Source organism: Eleutherodactylus coqui, chromosome 1 (assembly GCF_035609145.1).
Source record: "Eleutherodactylus coqui strain aEleCoq1 chromosome 1, aEleCoq1.hap1, whole genome shotgun sequence".
NCBI lineage: Eukaryota > Metazoa > Chordata > Amphibia > Anura > Eleutherodactylidae > Eleutherodactylus > Eleutherodactylus coqui.
In genome coordinates, this window is record NC_089837.1 from 42,762,961 (window position 1) to 42,779,676 (window position 16,716).

General features: G+C 46.8%; 1 pseudogene; it reads right to left on the reverse strand.

The window, feature by feature from the left end:
* LOC136615971 (zinc finger protein 208-like) overlaps positions 1-16,716 on the reverse strand; it is a 123,962-nt pseudogene that overhangs the window by 75,423 nt on the left and 31,823 nt on the right.

Genomic DNA, 16,716 nt, shown 5'->3' on the forward strand with positions numbered 1-16,716 from the left:
CTCAGCCACGGGTAATTCTGTCTTTCTCCCTGCAAACTCAACCTCGCTTTCTGTTTTTGTCTGGTTTCTTCAACATAAAGCCCCCCTAGAGGACATTTACTGCTCAGGATCAGGCACACAACATTCAACGTTGTTAGCCGTTTAGTTGTTCACAACCCTCGGCGACCCTAAAGACGAGCTCCCTCCATGTTTTTCGGCTTTGCATTGCTTCTTTCAGTTGTGTGATATCCATGCCAATATCAGCTCTGACAGTATCTGCCATCGTGTCCTTTGGTGCCAGGTCTTCTTTTGCCACTGATCTGTCCAAGCATTATAGATTTTTCTAGTGACTCTGCTGGCCAAAATCCATGAGCCTGAGTCTGGTCATCTTGCCCTCCAGTGATATGTTGGGTTTTATACAATTCAGGACTTCGCCTTCCAGGGTATGCACAGCAGCTTTCACCAGCAGCACAGCTCAAATGCATCAAACCTCCTATCAGCTTTTTCCGTAGTCCAGCTTTCATGTCCAAACATGGCTCTGGGGAAAACGGTGGTTTGCACTATCCAGATTTTGCCCATGTTTTGCATTGCTCTTTGACCAAATGGTATCCTATGTTTTATCTCTGGCATAGATTCTCCAGCCTGGTCAATTTTTGAGCCAAGGAAGATGAAGTCTCCCACGCATTCTATGACCTCATTGTTGATTTTGATCTAAATTTGGGCATTTTTTGCAGTTGTCATAATTTTAGTCTTCTTTAAATTCAGGTAGAGGCCCATTTTTTCATTTTCAATCTTCCATATCAGCTGCTTCAAACCGCCTTCTGTTTCTGCAAGCAGAGTTGTGTCATCCACATAACAGAGATTGTTGATGTTTCTTCCACCTATTCTCACCCCGCTTTCCAATTCGTCTAGGTCCATTTTCAGCATGATCACTTCCACATATAGGTTAAACAAGAAGGGGGGGAAAGGAGGCAGGCCTGTCGGTCACCTTTGCCAATCCCAAACCAATCTGTGTCCCCATATTGTGCACTCACAGTGGATTCTTGATTTGTATATAGTGATTTTATTAGCTTGACTAATTATTATAACGGTGATGTAAAGCCCGATGTTACCATTTTAATGCAGTAAATGTATAACTTAAAAGCATGAGTCATATACGAATGTGTCAGAATCGGTAGTCAGGCGGGGAAAATTGAGGAGTTAAGGCCCAATGTCCATGGGCGGATCTGAATTGCTGACAATCTACAGTTCAAGCCACCCATAGGGAAACATGGGCAGCTGACTTTGATTTGCAGATCTTTGGATGCGGAAATCAAATCATGCTTCATTTCAGTGCTGTTTCTGCAGACGGCTTCCATTGAAGTCACTGGAAGACGTCCGATCTGCAGCCCTTCCACAATCGGCATTACGGATGGGCTGCGGATTCTGTAGGAAAGCAAGAGTTTGAAAAACAAATACTCTGCTGCCTATTTGCGCCTGCCGGCACTTCTGCACACACCCCAGACAGGTACGCACGGTCCTCGGATGCGGGCAGGGTCAGATTCCGCTGCGGGCTCCCAGATGCAGAATCCACCTGCTCATAGACATGAGGCCTAAGAGTCAGAGTTTTGACTTAGCGACTCCACAGCCCTGCAACCAATATTATATAATATTCATAAAGTGTCAATTAAACAATCATAATCCACATCTGTGAACAAGTCCTTTATGAAAGTATATATCATCCAGTCCAATTTCTAAGCTGAGCTGGATCCTAGATAATAGGTTTCACATGAAGTATTTGGCTATATATATGGTTGGTGATGGTATTTCTATCATTATCTATGCTGGGGCTGTCCATGTGCCCTCATGGTGGGGAAGTAGGTTGGGATTACAAGTTCTAGGTTTGTATGTATGTGCAATTAATTTTAAGTGCAGGCAGTTATTGCCAGTTTTAGATATGGCGCAGACAGATTTATTTAAGCCGTATGCATGCAAGCGCATAGAAGGGCGGATGACGTTATACTATTTGGAACAGCGAACATTAGCAGTGGAGACTCGTAGACGCTGAAGAGGTGACAGGAGGAGAAAGGATCCATTCATATGAATGGTGTGGATTATAATGGGTTAATTGACACTTTATGGATACTATATAATATTGCTTGGTTAATGTCCCTCCTGGTGTGGTCACTTAATATTTAGATTTTGTGCCAGGATGATAGGAGTGGTAGTAGATGGGAGGTCTCCCAGACAGCAGGCAGAAGGCTCACTTGATAATTTAAGGGTTTTTTCAGAATAGGTGATTCTAAGCTATTCTTGCAATATATTTTATCAGCCTGCTGTGCAGATTTCTCAGTCCCGTCTTCACCCAGCTGCATAACAGGCATACCAGTAGAGGGCGCTGCATCCAGATGTGTCTGCAGCTGTCCTCTACCGAACAGCTGCAGACACAAGTGTTCTGCTGTGCATAACTGTGTATGGAGGCAGCATATGGTCCCAAAACTGGACAGCACCATGGGGTTGTATAAGGACTTTAGGAAATTTCATACAGTATCTAAGTTTGATTTGACTGTAATGGGGTTCACCCGCTTTTCACCCAGCTTTTTCTTTTGCTATTTTCAGCCGCATCTGTGATGGAACCTTTAGCTGGAGGTACTGATGCAGATGTGAGACCACCAGAACAGAATTAGCATCTGAAAGAGAAAGTTGAGTAGGGCGTAAATCAGCTACCAATTCGGAAATCCCCTGGAATCGATTGCATACCTGCTGAGCTGCCCAATCCCCTGCCAGTCCAAATGCTAACATCACTCTGTCGCAAGTAGAAGAGTCTGCGGCAGCACAATGACGCAAAAAAAAGTATAAAAACCTTTATTCCACTATCAGAGTACTGGCAGCGACGTTTCGACCTATGCTGTTACCAGGTCTTTGTCAAGCATGATACGTTATATTAATTACACCGGCCAGTACGATTATATGGGGTCTTTTTTTTCTTAAAGGGGTTGTCCCGCGCCGAAACGGTTTTTTTTTTTTTTCAACCCCCCCCCCCCTGTTCGGCGCGAGACAACCCTGATGCAGGGGTTAAAAAAGAACACCGCACAGCGCTTACCTGAATCCCCGCGCTCCGGTGACTTCTTACTTACCGTTTGAAGATGGCCGCCGGGAACTTCTACCTTCCTGGACCGCAGCTCTTCTGTGCGGTCCATTGCCGATTCCAGCCTCCTGATTGGCTGGAATCGGCACGTGACGGGGCGGAGCTACACGGAGCCCCATTGAGAAGAGAAGAAGACTTGGACTGCGCAAGCTCGTCTAATTTGGCCATTAGACGGCGAAAATTAGACGGCAACCATGGAGACAAGGACGCCAGCAACGGAACAGGTAAGTGAATAACTTTTGATAACTTCTGTATGGCTCATAATTAATGCACAATGTACATTACAAAGTGCATTAATATGGCCATACAGAAGTGTATAAACCCACTTGCTTTTGCGGGACAACCCCTTTAACTTTTTCTTTATGTATTTTTTTTTTATTGCTGCATTAAAAGAACCCTAACATTTTTTTTGGCACTGGTGCTGTGGAAGGGGTCTTTTTTTGCAGAATGGCCAGGATGTACTTTTTAACAATATCATTTGTTCTTCTACGTGATGTTTTGATCATTTTTTTGTAGTTTTTGTAAGGTGCGATAAGCAAAATTAACTATTTTCCCCATTTTTTTTATGGCATGCGCTGTGCCGGTCAATAAAAAAAAAAAAAATCACATAAAGCGATCATATACTTACAAGAGGGCAGGTATATACACCACTGATCCCCCAACATACAGACAGCCAGACTGCTAAAAGAGGAGCCAGTAACCGGTGTGAAGTGGGGGCGGCTGCTTAGTGCTTGTTCCTGCACAGAAGAGTAGATACAGGGTGTCAGGCCACATGGTACTTGTAGTGCTCCATGCAGGCTCACAGCCGATTAATGCCACCATATTTGGATTCAGCGGGCTGCCCTGCACCTCAAAGATAAACCCCACCGGCCCCCTGGACTCCCCAGTGTTCAAAGCAGCACTGCATGTTACTGATAAATACAGACTCTTGTACTCCGGCCACATAATGTGAGCTAATTCATTAGGAACATGGATGATGCTTGGAGTGGTCAGCGGTGAAAGAAGACCCGGCCTCCAAACAACGCGCTGGATTAAAGCCGACACCAACATGATGGAACTGAAAGAAGCCGCACAACACAGAACCGCGTGGAGAGCGTCGATCCGTAAAGTGTCCGAGAGGGGGCCGACTACACGGATACAGATAGAACATGTCTGACCTCACCACAAGCAACAACCCCTCCGGCGTCTCTTACCTGCCGGCCGGAGTCACACACAGACCTCTGATGTCAGTGTGCTGTATATGTTTTTATATATCCTCTGGGTACAAGCCTCTGGATAATAACAGATAGAACAGCAGTGACCATGGCAACAGCTAAAGGACTTGCGATGATGTCACCATCATGTGATCAGTATATAAGGGGGCGAAGCTCAGCAGTGAGTAGAAGTGGTGGCGGAAGGACCTGTGATGATGTCACTGTCATGTGATCAGTATATAAGGGGCGGAGCTCAGCAATGAGAAGTGGCAGATGAAGGCTCTGTGATTCCGGTGATGTGACGGGAGGGACAGAGCTCTTGTGATCTGTGAGGAGGGTGAAGGACAGACACCAATTCCCAGCAATGTGCGGAACAGGCAGAAAGTTATATGGTGGAGGGACTTACAGAGGAGCGGCCCCTCACACAGCGACCGGTCATAGGAGGAGGCGGCTTAGTATTATACTTGTACATAGATGAGGCCTCTACAGGGTGTCGGTCACACAGTTACATGTAGGGCACCATGCAGGCTTACAGAGGAGCGGCCCCTCACACAGCGACCGGTCATAGGAGGAGGCGGCTTAGTATTATACTTGTACATAGATGGGGCCTCTGCAGGGTGTCGGTCACACAGTTACATGTAGGGCACCATGCAGGCTTACAGAGGAGCGGCCCCTCACACAGCGACCGGTCATAGGAGGAGGCGGCTTAGTATTATACTTGTACATAGATGAGGCCTCTACAGGGTGTCGGTCACACAGTTACATGTAGGGCACCATGCAGGCTTACAGAGGAGCGGCCCCTCACACAGCGACCGGTCATAGGAGGAGGCGGCTTAGTATTATACTCATATATAGATGAGGCCTCTACAGGGTTTCGGTCACACAGTTACATGTAGGGCACCATGCAGGCTTACAGAGGAGCGGCCCCTCACACAGCGACCGGTCATAGGAGGAGGCGGCTTAGTATTATACTTGTACATAGATGAGGCCTCTGCAGGGTGTCGGTCACACAGTTACATGTAGGGCACCATGCAGGCTTACAGAGGAGCGGCCCCTCACACAGCGACCAGTCATAGGAGGCGGCTTAGTAATATACTTGTACATAGATGAGGCCTCTGCAGGGTGTCGGTCACACAGTTACATGTAGGCCACCATGCAGGCTTACAGAGGAGTGGCCCCTCACACAGCGACCGGTCATAGGAGGAGGCGGCTTAGTATTATACTTGTACATTGATGAGGCCTCTACAGGGTGTCGGTCACACAGTTATATGTAGGACACCATGCAGGCTTACCGCCTATTAGTGACCCCCATACTATTACCTCAGGCAGGCCGTACCGCACCTTATGTACCCCAAAAAGTACTGACACCCCGAGATCCTCCAGCATTCTAAAGTTGACTGCTTTCCGCACAAGTACTAAGCCTGAGGTGTTCATGAATACACCGACGTGTCAAAAGTCCTGGCATAGCAGTATGTAAACAGATGGTAGGCTGACGTTTCCTCGGGGGACGCTTGGGAACCCCCACACCTGTATACATTGTGAGGTTGAGCACCGGCCAGCGCGCTCGCAGCAAGACCACATAAATTGTCGCAGTTTGAATGAGAGACAATAATGGGGGCCAGGCGGGTGGGACCGAAATGGTGCGGGCATTTAACATTCCTCGATCCAGAGTGTCACATGTGGACTGGAAAAAGTCATTGAAGTTCACTCAATCTTACATTTATGGGATGTGCTGAAGGCGTCCATTCGCACCTGCAGATACTACCGAGTGGTGGGTGGCTATCCGGGGGGCCCAACAGATGTCCGTCAACTCGTAGAATCAATGCCGCATCGAGTTGCTGCACTTCACTGGGCGAGAGGAAGTCTTAGGCTACATTCACATGAGCGAGCGTAATATTGGACAATATCTCGCATGACAACGTGCGTTTTTCCCTGCAGAAGAGAGGCGATTTTCATGTCAAAACGCCTCACATCTGTAGTGTGAAATTCCGTTCTTCACGCACTTTAGAGGATTGCAAGGATTTCCCATATGAAACACAACACTCGCCTGCACGTCGCACAGCATGTGCGTGCGATGCAGCGTCTTTAGGCCACTCTCACAAACACCACTTTTTACCGTGATTAGTGCGGCGTCCCAGTGATTTTAATGGAGCTTCTCAGACCTGCGCTGTCATTTTCAAGGACTGGCCTATTTTTTTAGAGTTTTCACATTTTTTATCACACTCCATCACAATGATGGGGTGCATTAAATAGCACTCTCTAACGCTATGACATGCGTTTAAAAACACAGCTCGAAGTTGAAGTAAAAAAATACAACATGCAGTGTTGTAACCCCACAGTTATTGAATAAATGTAAGCAAAGCAGAAGGAAAAAAATTATGATTTTTGGCTTTTTAGTAATTGTCTCATTTTTTTTTAAAAAAAGTTTTTTTGTACAGCACACATCTGAATGAAGACTTTCACCCCAAAATGAATCCCCCTGTTTGTCCCGTGTTCAGAGATATACCCATTGTGTCCCTAATCTTCTGTCTGGATGCACAACGGGGCCCAAACCGATCGGAGCATAAAACTTCAACTGTCTTTTAAATTTTACGTGATCACCATTATCCATTAGATAACAGCGATCACGTGACCGGGGACCGCTCACCGCGGCACACGGTCACTGCTCCAGGCTGTTGGCTACCTGCCAGGAGCAGGGAGTTTTTCAATTTCCCAGGCTTCCCGGCACTCTGTGCATACACGTGACGTAATGCCGTCTGGCGCACATGTGCAGACACCAGCGTCAGGTCCTGGAGGACGAGAATGTCACCAGACATCACGGAGGATGGGGGTAAGTATCCTCAGCTCCCCTTACAGATTCGATCAATAAGTGGAGCGGAAACTTTACCTTTTTTAAACTTTCCACTGACTTTAATGCGATCGCCACATTCAATAAAGCATTGACGTACTTTACGGAACTGTAGAATAAAGCCCAGATATCCAGTGTTAGGTCTGCTATCTGTGGCAGCCGCCCTCTTGTTGTTCCAGACAGACTTTGGTGTCATTCTGCTTCTTCTGTGTGAATGTACTCTTTGCTTCTATTTTCCACCAGCATTGCACTAGTTAACTGCAGCTTAATTGGTAATTACCTTCCTATTAAGCTCAGCTGGGAATCCTCCATCTTGGCCTTAGTATTGATGTGTGCTTGTCTCAGACAGCAGCATATCTAGGTCGCCTGTCTCTGGACTGTTTGATCTACCTGAGGGTGCATTCACACGAACGTATATCGGCTCGGTTTTCACGCCGAGCCGATATACGTTGTCCTCGGGTGCAGAGGGGGGAGGATGGAAGAGCCAGGGCCAGGAACTGAGGCTCCCGCCCCCTCTCTGCCTTCTCTCCGCCCCTCTGCACTATTTGCAATGGGGAGAGGCGGGATGGGGCGGGGCCAATTACTGGACTTTAGCCCCACCCCCTGTCCCGCCTCCTCTCACTGCAAATAGTGCAGAGGGGCGGAGAGGAGGCAGAGAGGGGGCGGGAGCCTCAGTTCCTGGCCCTGGCTCTTCCATCCTCCCCCCTCTGCACCCGAGGACAACGTATATCGGCTCGGCATGAAAACCGAGCCGATATACGTTCGTGTGAATGCACCCTGATCCTGCTTTTATATCTGTCTTGTGCTGTACCCTGTGTGCGTCTGTCCGTTTTCCCTCCAGTCTGTGCATCGTCCCATCTCTGTGGTAAGTCAGTCCTATTCTGTGTTTTGCGTGCCCTGTGGTCAGTACATCCTCCCTGGGTCCTGTCAGGGATAGTCAGCCCCGAGGTTCCAGCACAGCGTTATCCTTATCAGTCCTTATCAGGATGATCACCCTCCTTACAGGCATGGGTCTTTCCATCTTTCTGATCAGCTAAGGACTAGACTTCCCACCTGATATTGCCCTGCAATGGTGCCTCTTACCACTGGGGTGAGCTGCTAGCCACACCAGGTCTAGTTTAAAGCCAGGTTGGTTGGTTAGTACAGTTGCTCCACACTCTCAGTCCATAACAGTATACTGAGGCCATGGATTCTGCTGACCCCACCTGCGGGGGAATTTCAGACTTATCTTAATAACAGGAACAGATCTTCTCATACAATCTGAACACTTGCCTGAATTCTATATCTACTGATGCAGTGGTATTGCAGTCTTCCGCAGCAAATGCAACTCCGGCTTCATTCCTACTGTCAGTTTCTTTGGCTGCACCCGGTCCTCGGTTGTTTGCCCCCCCCCCTCCCCCCCCCCACATTAAAAGGGAGATCCTACTCAATGCAGTAAGTTTGTTAATCAGTGTTCGTTACACTTTAAGCTATTGTCTCACCAGTTCCCTACTGACCACACTAAGGTGGCTTTTATAATGTCTCACCTTTCTGGATAGGGATTGGCCTGGGTGAACCCTCTGTGGGAGAGAGATGATTCTGTGGTCAATGACCTAAATATATTTGTGGGGACATTTTGGAGGGTCTTTGAGCCTGGTCATACTATTTCTGCCTCCTCCTCTGCTATACCTACATCAGGGTAGTCTCACCGTGGGACAATACACCATTAAGTTTAGAACCCTGGCCTCGGAGTTGGGTTGGAACAATGAAGCCAAGTTATAAAAGCAGACCATTTTTATAGCCTTGGTTTACCTTCCCCCTCCTTCCCTAGCCACTGGCATCCTGCATGTCTTGCAACCGGGTTTGCACACATCCTCTATTAGCCATTTAAAGGGCCAGTGCATGCACTCAGTTTTTACATTCCCAGCCAATACAGATGCTTCACAGGTTATTTAAGGCACCCTCCAGCACTAAAGAGTGCCTGATAAAAAGGTTCCTAGTTTTCCAAGTTAAAGTGTTCCAATATTCTGCTTGCTACCTGGTTTTGACTCTTGCCTGTGTGGTGCGCATCAGGATGTGAGGCAGATGGTGGTAATGGTGGCGACAGCGGCTCCACTGCCCTCCTCACTAACGGCATCAGCCAACAGAATTACATTTTTTTGTCTTTGTATGGCATTTTAAGGGCTACCCTGTCAGTCAGGTTGGGTAGAGTGTAGTGGTAAAAATAATTAAGTTGTTCGTCATGCCATCCCGTAGTCAGCCAGAAATCTGATATGGGCAAAAATAAAATCTCTTCTATACATTTCACTCAAGGTAGGTAAGCACAGGAAAAACTTCAGTACACCTTGGACACAGGTTAGTATAGGTTGGACACTTCTGTATGCATTACTTTACCCTGTTGCTTTAGGCCTCATGCCCACGGGGAAAATCAGGCCCACTGCGGATTCTCCATGGAGAATCCGTAGCGGGTCCCTCCTGCCCCGTGGACATAAGCGCAGAAAAGGAGAATTAATAAGAATTAACTTACCAGCAGCGGGCTGGGCATGTCTTCTCTTCCTCACGGCCGGATCTTCTTTCTTTGGCCGCCGGATGTACTCGGCACGTCGGCAGCGTGCCGCGCGCATGCGCCGGGCCGAAGCAAGAAGATCCGGCCGTGAGGAAGAGAAGACGTGCCCGGTCCACTGCGGGCAAGTTATTCTTATTTTAGGTCTCCCGCGGATCCGGACGGCTTCCATAGGCTTCAATAGAAGCCTGCAGGAGCCGTCCCCGCGGGAGACCCACACGAAAATGGAGCATGTCACGTTTTTTTACATGCTCCATTTTTTTTTTTATTCCCTCTTATTGACCATCCGTGGGTATTTATCTACCCGCGGGTGGTCAATGCATCCCTATGGGGTGCGGATCCGCGGGCGGGAGAAGAGTTAAAATCCGCTGCGGATTTTAATTCTTCTTTTGCCCGTGGACATGAGGCCTTACTCTCTGGCTTTTGACTATATAGATCTCCTTGTCGTTTCCTATCAATTCTTACTCTGTCCGTCCATTCATCCTTTCCTCATAAACTATTTTTCCTGCTCTTTTTTCTCTCTTAAATATAATTCTTTTTGGTACTCGCACCTTCTCTCTGCACTGTATTTCTCTCTCTTGCTCTGGTCTTTGCTTCCTCTCTCTTCAACGGCTAAACTCCAACTCTCCCTTCTAACTGACACTGCTTTGACTGGAATTCATCCACTAACCCATGCGGAGAGCTAATCCCCCAACCACGACTCTCCTCCCTCATAACTGCTCTGGCAGCCAATCCCTACCCTGTTACTGAGGGATGGAACGTCCAATAGAACCGAAACAAATAACAACCAATTAGCAATACAGGTGGTTGTTGGGCAGATTACCCAGTCAGTAACAGACAGGAAATTAACATTTTAAAGAGGTAGATATGCTTTAAATAAAAGTAACCACATTTACTTTTGTAGTGCCCAACTCTGGGCCACTACATCTGTACACCCAGTTTTGCAGAACTCTGCCTGTGTTAATACATCTTGCCCACCTGCTCCGACCTCCAGCCTAATTTACCATATTACATAAACTTTGTTTGTCCCAACTTTAGCTTTTAATACTGACTATGTCTTTTCCTGTTCCTCTTTTGACCTTCCTAGTAAGATGCTACTGCATAAAGACTACTCCTGGGGAAACAACCTAGGAGTTCTATTATGTTTGTGCAGGTCATGTGAACAACAGCCTACATGAACGCAATCAAATTTTATGACTGGAGAGGAGAAAAGGGAGTTAGGATGTGCATATACAACCAGACACATGCATACAAACACCCATAGGGAAAACAGGGATCCCCGTGACACAACAGACCTAACAACATGCTGGAAGGCCTTATACTTGCCAATGTACTATACAACCAGAGAGATGGAAAAATCTAGCTACGAGATGTTGGTTTGTATTCTGTCTACAACACATAAGCTCACAAGCCCACATCAAGGGTCCTTATTGTCTTGTGAGTCCCTACACTAACAAGACAACTACAACAAAAAGAAAGGGGGAACCTGCCTATAAGCAGGACGATCATCCCGATAGGGACTGCCCCATGCTGGAACCTGAGGGCTAACTGTTTCACTCTAGATGGTAATAAGCAGGAGCACCAGACAAGGGAAATACAACATAATACACACCAAACACCTACTAACACACTGAATAGGAAAGTTCACACCTTGAGTAGTCAACACCTACAGACATACAGAGAACATGACCCTGTTCACACCAAGTGACTGCAACATAAAAGGAATACCATACTGAACAAGTCATATTTCACACCAAGTGTAGTCCACACCTACAGACCTCAGCTTAACAGGACCTTGCTTACACCTAATGTAGTCAATTTCTTCAGAAAAACAGTCATTCACACCTAATGTTTGTTCCCCTCATGGACCAAATGAAACATCACTCAGAACATCATGCATGTAAAGATAAACAGGAGCTAGTTCAAGTTTCCACACACCAAGAAAGGGACAGGAGTGTCAGACGTCCCCCATCTGATGGCAATTTAACTGTTTTTCCAACAGACACATCTATTCTGTACCCTTGTCGGTAATTTCTTTGAACCGAAATTATTGATTTTGTTAAGGAATACCACACTATTGTTTATGCATACTGTTATAGAGTTGCCCGTTTGATTTATGGAACCTTGGGAGGGTTGAATGGAACACCCTGTATTTTAATGAGAGTAGTAGATGTTTGGAACAAAACTTCCCGCAGATTTTAGGAAATAAATAGTAAGTTTAAAGGGGTTATCTGGGACATGGAATAAAGTTCTAAGGGCTTAAAATGAAAAAAAAAAATTGAATACTCATCTACGGTGGCTGCTCCCTGTCCAGCACTGCAGCACCGCTGCCCACTGTATTGAACGCATATTTCCCTTTTCAGCCGCAGTTCTCCGGCGCATTCAGCCAATCAGCTGGCTGGAATCGGCACCACGTGACTACACAGCGTGCACGCGGATTGCCTTCAGCAGCCGTGTGCACTACACACTACAGTTAAGCAGACGTGCACTACACACTACACTTAAGCAACACGGGGTTAGGTTTAGGGTTAGGGTTAACTAAACCTAATCCTAACCCCAACCCTAAAACTAACTCTAAACACTAACCCCAACCCCAACTCTAACCCTAAACCTAACCCTATACCTAACCCTAAACCCTAACCCCGTGCTGCTTAAGTGTAGTGTGTAGTGCACGTCTGCTTAACTGTAGTGTGTAGTGCACACGGCTGCTGAAGGCAATCCGCGTGCACGCTGTGTAGTCACGTGGTGCCGATTCCAGCCAGCTGATTGGCTGAATGCGCCGCGCCGGAGAACTGTGGCTGAAAAGGGTAAAATGCATACTGAACCCAGTAGAGGCGGCAGGTGGTCACGTACTGTTTATTGTGCACGCAGCCACTCGGCCAGTCGAGGGCTTCAGCAGTAATTCATTCAGGGCCTCTGAAGGCTGCGACTAGCTGAGTGATCATGTGCACAATGTACAGCACATGACCACCCATCGCTTCTTCTGGGTTCCATGCAGTGGGCACTGGGGATATAGTGCTGGATGGGAAGCCACCTGGATAGGGCAGTGTACAATTTTTCTTGATTTTCAGCACATTTCACTTTTTTTTTTAATGTCCCGGGAAATCTCTTTAACTCTTTATCAATCTATGAACAATATATCCAATATGAGTCATAAAGGGGGGTAAAAGCAAGCATGGGAGTTAAGCTTTCTTTATACCAGCGATTATCAGTTATTTCTGACAGTTGACACCTATGACTGGCCAAACTCCGGTTGCAGCCATCTAACTGTTTAGATGCCACAGTTAATGTTGACTACGTTGTTTAAGTGGCTAGCTGGAGTGGCGCCTAATGGAAGCTTCCATAGCAGCCATGCGATTTACGTGAGCAGAATCAAAATCGCAGCATGTGCTAACTTTCTGCAGTATCCGCGCGAACGGCTTCCATTGAGGTCAATGGAAGCCGCCGCACCCACGGGCCATCCGCAATTGACAATGTAGATGGGTCGCGGGTATCTGTTTCATTGTCTAGCAACGGTGTGGGAAAAACAAACATTAAAAAAAAATCTGTACTGTGCATGACTCACGGCAAGCTGCCGCAACCATCTGCATTTCAGAAAATGACAGGTACACAGGGTCGCCCGCCCACGGTCAGAGCCAGATTCCGCTATGGGCTCCCACATGCAGAATCCGACCTGGTCATGTGCCACCGGCCTAATTCTTTTTTTTCCCCATTTCACTCCACTTACAAACATTTCAAAGTTTTTCAGTAAAACATATGGTACATGAAATGATACCATTACAAAATGCAACTTGTCCTAGAGAAGCAAGCCCTCCTTCGGTTCTGTCAATGGAAAAATTAAAAAGTTATATTTCTTGGAACATGAGGATAAAAACTAGAACAAAACTGCGGGGGGTCATTAAGGAAGTTATGCATGCCTGGGATAAACATATTGTGTAACTGACCTAACTGATAAGTATAAAAAAAAATATTATTAGGACAGATTAGATGAACCATGTGCTCTCCTCTTGACATCAATCTTCTATGTGTCTACGTACCTTAAATACCGTCAAACTAGAAAAGTCCATCTCTCCAGACCCAACTCTGGCCATGTGATCCTGCTGGCTTCTGGCTGTTGGTTGGTTCCTCCTCATTACAATGAAGCTACTTCCCATTCTCATTGCTCGTACAACATTACTATTAGGTCATTGGTTCCCACCATATAGAACTGACCATATTGGTGGCTGATCACATTTTTTGCTGTTCAAATCTTTCAGCTCTAGAAGCTATGTTGTACTATTATAATGTATTTTAACTTTCCTGTGTTTAACCCCTCAGTGATGGCCCCATTGTCTTTTTTGATCTAGCTAAGTGGGTTTTAATCCTCAAGGACGTAAAAACATGCTCTCCTTGAGGATTAAAGCCCTGCAGGCTGTGGACGTGACAGCTACATGCTGTCAGTTAACGGAGGTAGCCAACAACATGGAGCTGTCATGGGGGGCTGCGAGGGCCCCCTCCCCCCAGCAATGCGATCAACGCTATCTGAGGGATAGCGCCAATCGCAATAAAGTCAATAAAAAGTTAAAAATTCAGCTGCCCTCATAGATCAGATCCATGGGAGCAGCTGAGCATACCCACCCATATTCTCCGTGATGCCCAGCGGTGATCTGGTCCTCCAGGACCTAATGGCGCTCTTCTGCACATGCGCACCTGTCGTATGACGTCACGTGGATGCGCAGAGGCCTGGATCGCTCATGAGATTTTAATTTTCCTGGCTCCCGGCTCCTGAAAGTAGATGTCACCGGGGACCGCGGTGACCAGGCCTCCAATGGATACCGGCAATCACGGAAAAGTCCCAAAAATGTTTTAAAAAGGTAAAGCTTTAGCTGCCCTTACTAATGGGATCCATGAGGGAAGCTGGAAATAATCACTCCCATCCTCCGTGATGTCCTGTGGTGTTTTGGACCTACCGTCGGCTTCTGTGCATGCGTCGATGTGGCGCGGATGCACAGAAGGCCAGAGAGCCTGGCAAATTTAAAATCTGCTTCCACCCGGCTGTCAAAGATAGCTGAGTGCAGGGAGATGTAACTGAGAGACAATGTGTATGGAGACAAAGTCCTTTGCATAGGATGAAACGTCGCAAGTTTTGTTGTTCATGCTGATGGAGTTTTTAACTCAATAAAGATGATAATTGGATTTGGATTCCCTGAAGATTCCAGGATGTCTTTCTGAAATAGCTTCTACTTGATGCTGCTCTCCATACACATTTTCTCTATGCTGCATTGGGATCTTTGAAGTCCGGATCCCCTAGGTGAGCGCGCATCTACTGGCTTGATGCCATATTCTATCCTTCTCTCCCTATTTGTGAGCCTATTGGGCTGAAGGTGTGCTGCTGAGATCTTTTGTTTTCCCAGGGAGATGTAACTGGGGACCGCTGTATGCAGGTCCTGGTCACATGATCACTGTTATCCATTGGATAACAGTAATCATGTAATGTTAAAAAAAGCTAAAATAAAACGTTTAAAAATTAAAGTTTCATCTCGCCTTACGAATCGTATCCGTGAGGGGAGATGTAATGACATTACTAAGGTCCCCGGATTTGACCCACAATGGGATCTTTATTTGCGAACCTTACCCTGACTTCTGCAGAAGCGCCCGTCAGCAAAGTGATGGACAAATGCGCAAAAGTCAAGCATTGCCCTGGAAATTTAAAATCCCCCAGCTCTGGCTACTGGAAATGTCACGGAGGGCGGGCTGCGGTGAGTGGTTCCTGGTCACGTGATCGCTGTTATCCAATGAATAAAAACGATCACATAACAGTAAAAAAAACTTGAAGTTTCATCTCCTCTCGCCGATGCAATCGGAGAGAGAAGATGGAACTTTTTACCAGAGGCCCCGTATTGGAACTCCAACGCGAGCCTCCTCTATGGACCTTACCCAGATTCTGCACATGCCTAGGGTAGTGACCGGTGACCTCATTGAGCGGTCCCTGGTCACGTGATTAAACGGTAGCTATCTACCTTAGACCAGTCTCACAGGACCAGATAGGAATTACGGATTCCGCATAAGTTTGATCCACGGTAATACGCAGATCAGTCAAATGCATTGGATTACACAATTCCGCTCACATTAGCGGATTGGAAGTACAGAATCCACTCGCAGAAAACAGAACGCAGCAAGTTCTGTTTTACCGCGGATATTTGCAACATAGAGCCCATTGGTCTCTAGAGCTCATAGAACTCTATGGTGGCAGATATATCCCCATCTTATATGTAAATAAATTGTGTACGGGCTGCGGGTACCTGCGCTATCGCTAAGCAACGGTGTTGGAAATACAAACAAAAAAGGTATACTGCGCATGACCACCTGTGTGAGTACACAGTTATGCGCAGTACATTACGCGGCCGTACGTAGGGCCATGGCCGGGCTCACAACTGGGATCCGCTGAAGGCCTCCACAAGCGGATTCCACATCCGGCCGTGTGAGCCTGACGTTATTCAGACCGCTACCTGTAATACGTAATTTAAGGAAAGCCCCGGGAACGCTCACCTTACTGCAGTTCCAGGAGCAGCTTGTTGAATGCCTCCTTGTGAGACCGTCGCACCTAAGCAAGCTTACAAAACCTCCCAGAGCACCACTTTTTACACCCTATCCCTGCCGCTGAGGTCAAGAAATACCCCCCAAAAAAACATGGGTGGAGGAGGGATACCCGCTTTTAGTGCCCCATGTGCCCATCCCAACCAGGCGCCATTAATTACCCCTGTCTTCGGACATACCACACAGTTTACATTATTTTTAGGGAGTCAATTTTTTTTTTTTGCACAAGTGACCAATAGAGCCTAAAATTTATTCAGTTCTGCCCTGAAATCCATTGGGTGTTCCCTACATTATAGGTCTAGCCATGTGTCCTGTAAGTAGATTGGGGCTACAATGGGCATGTTTCTGAATATAGGACAAACGAGGGATCCATTTTGAGGTGAAAATCTTCATTTATATGGATGCTGTACAAAAAAAAACTGCTTTTAAATTTACACAATTGCCACAATTT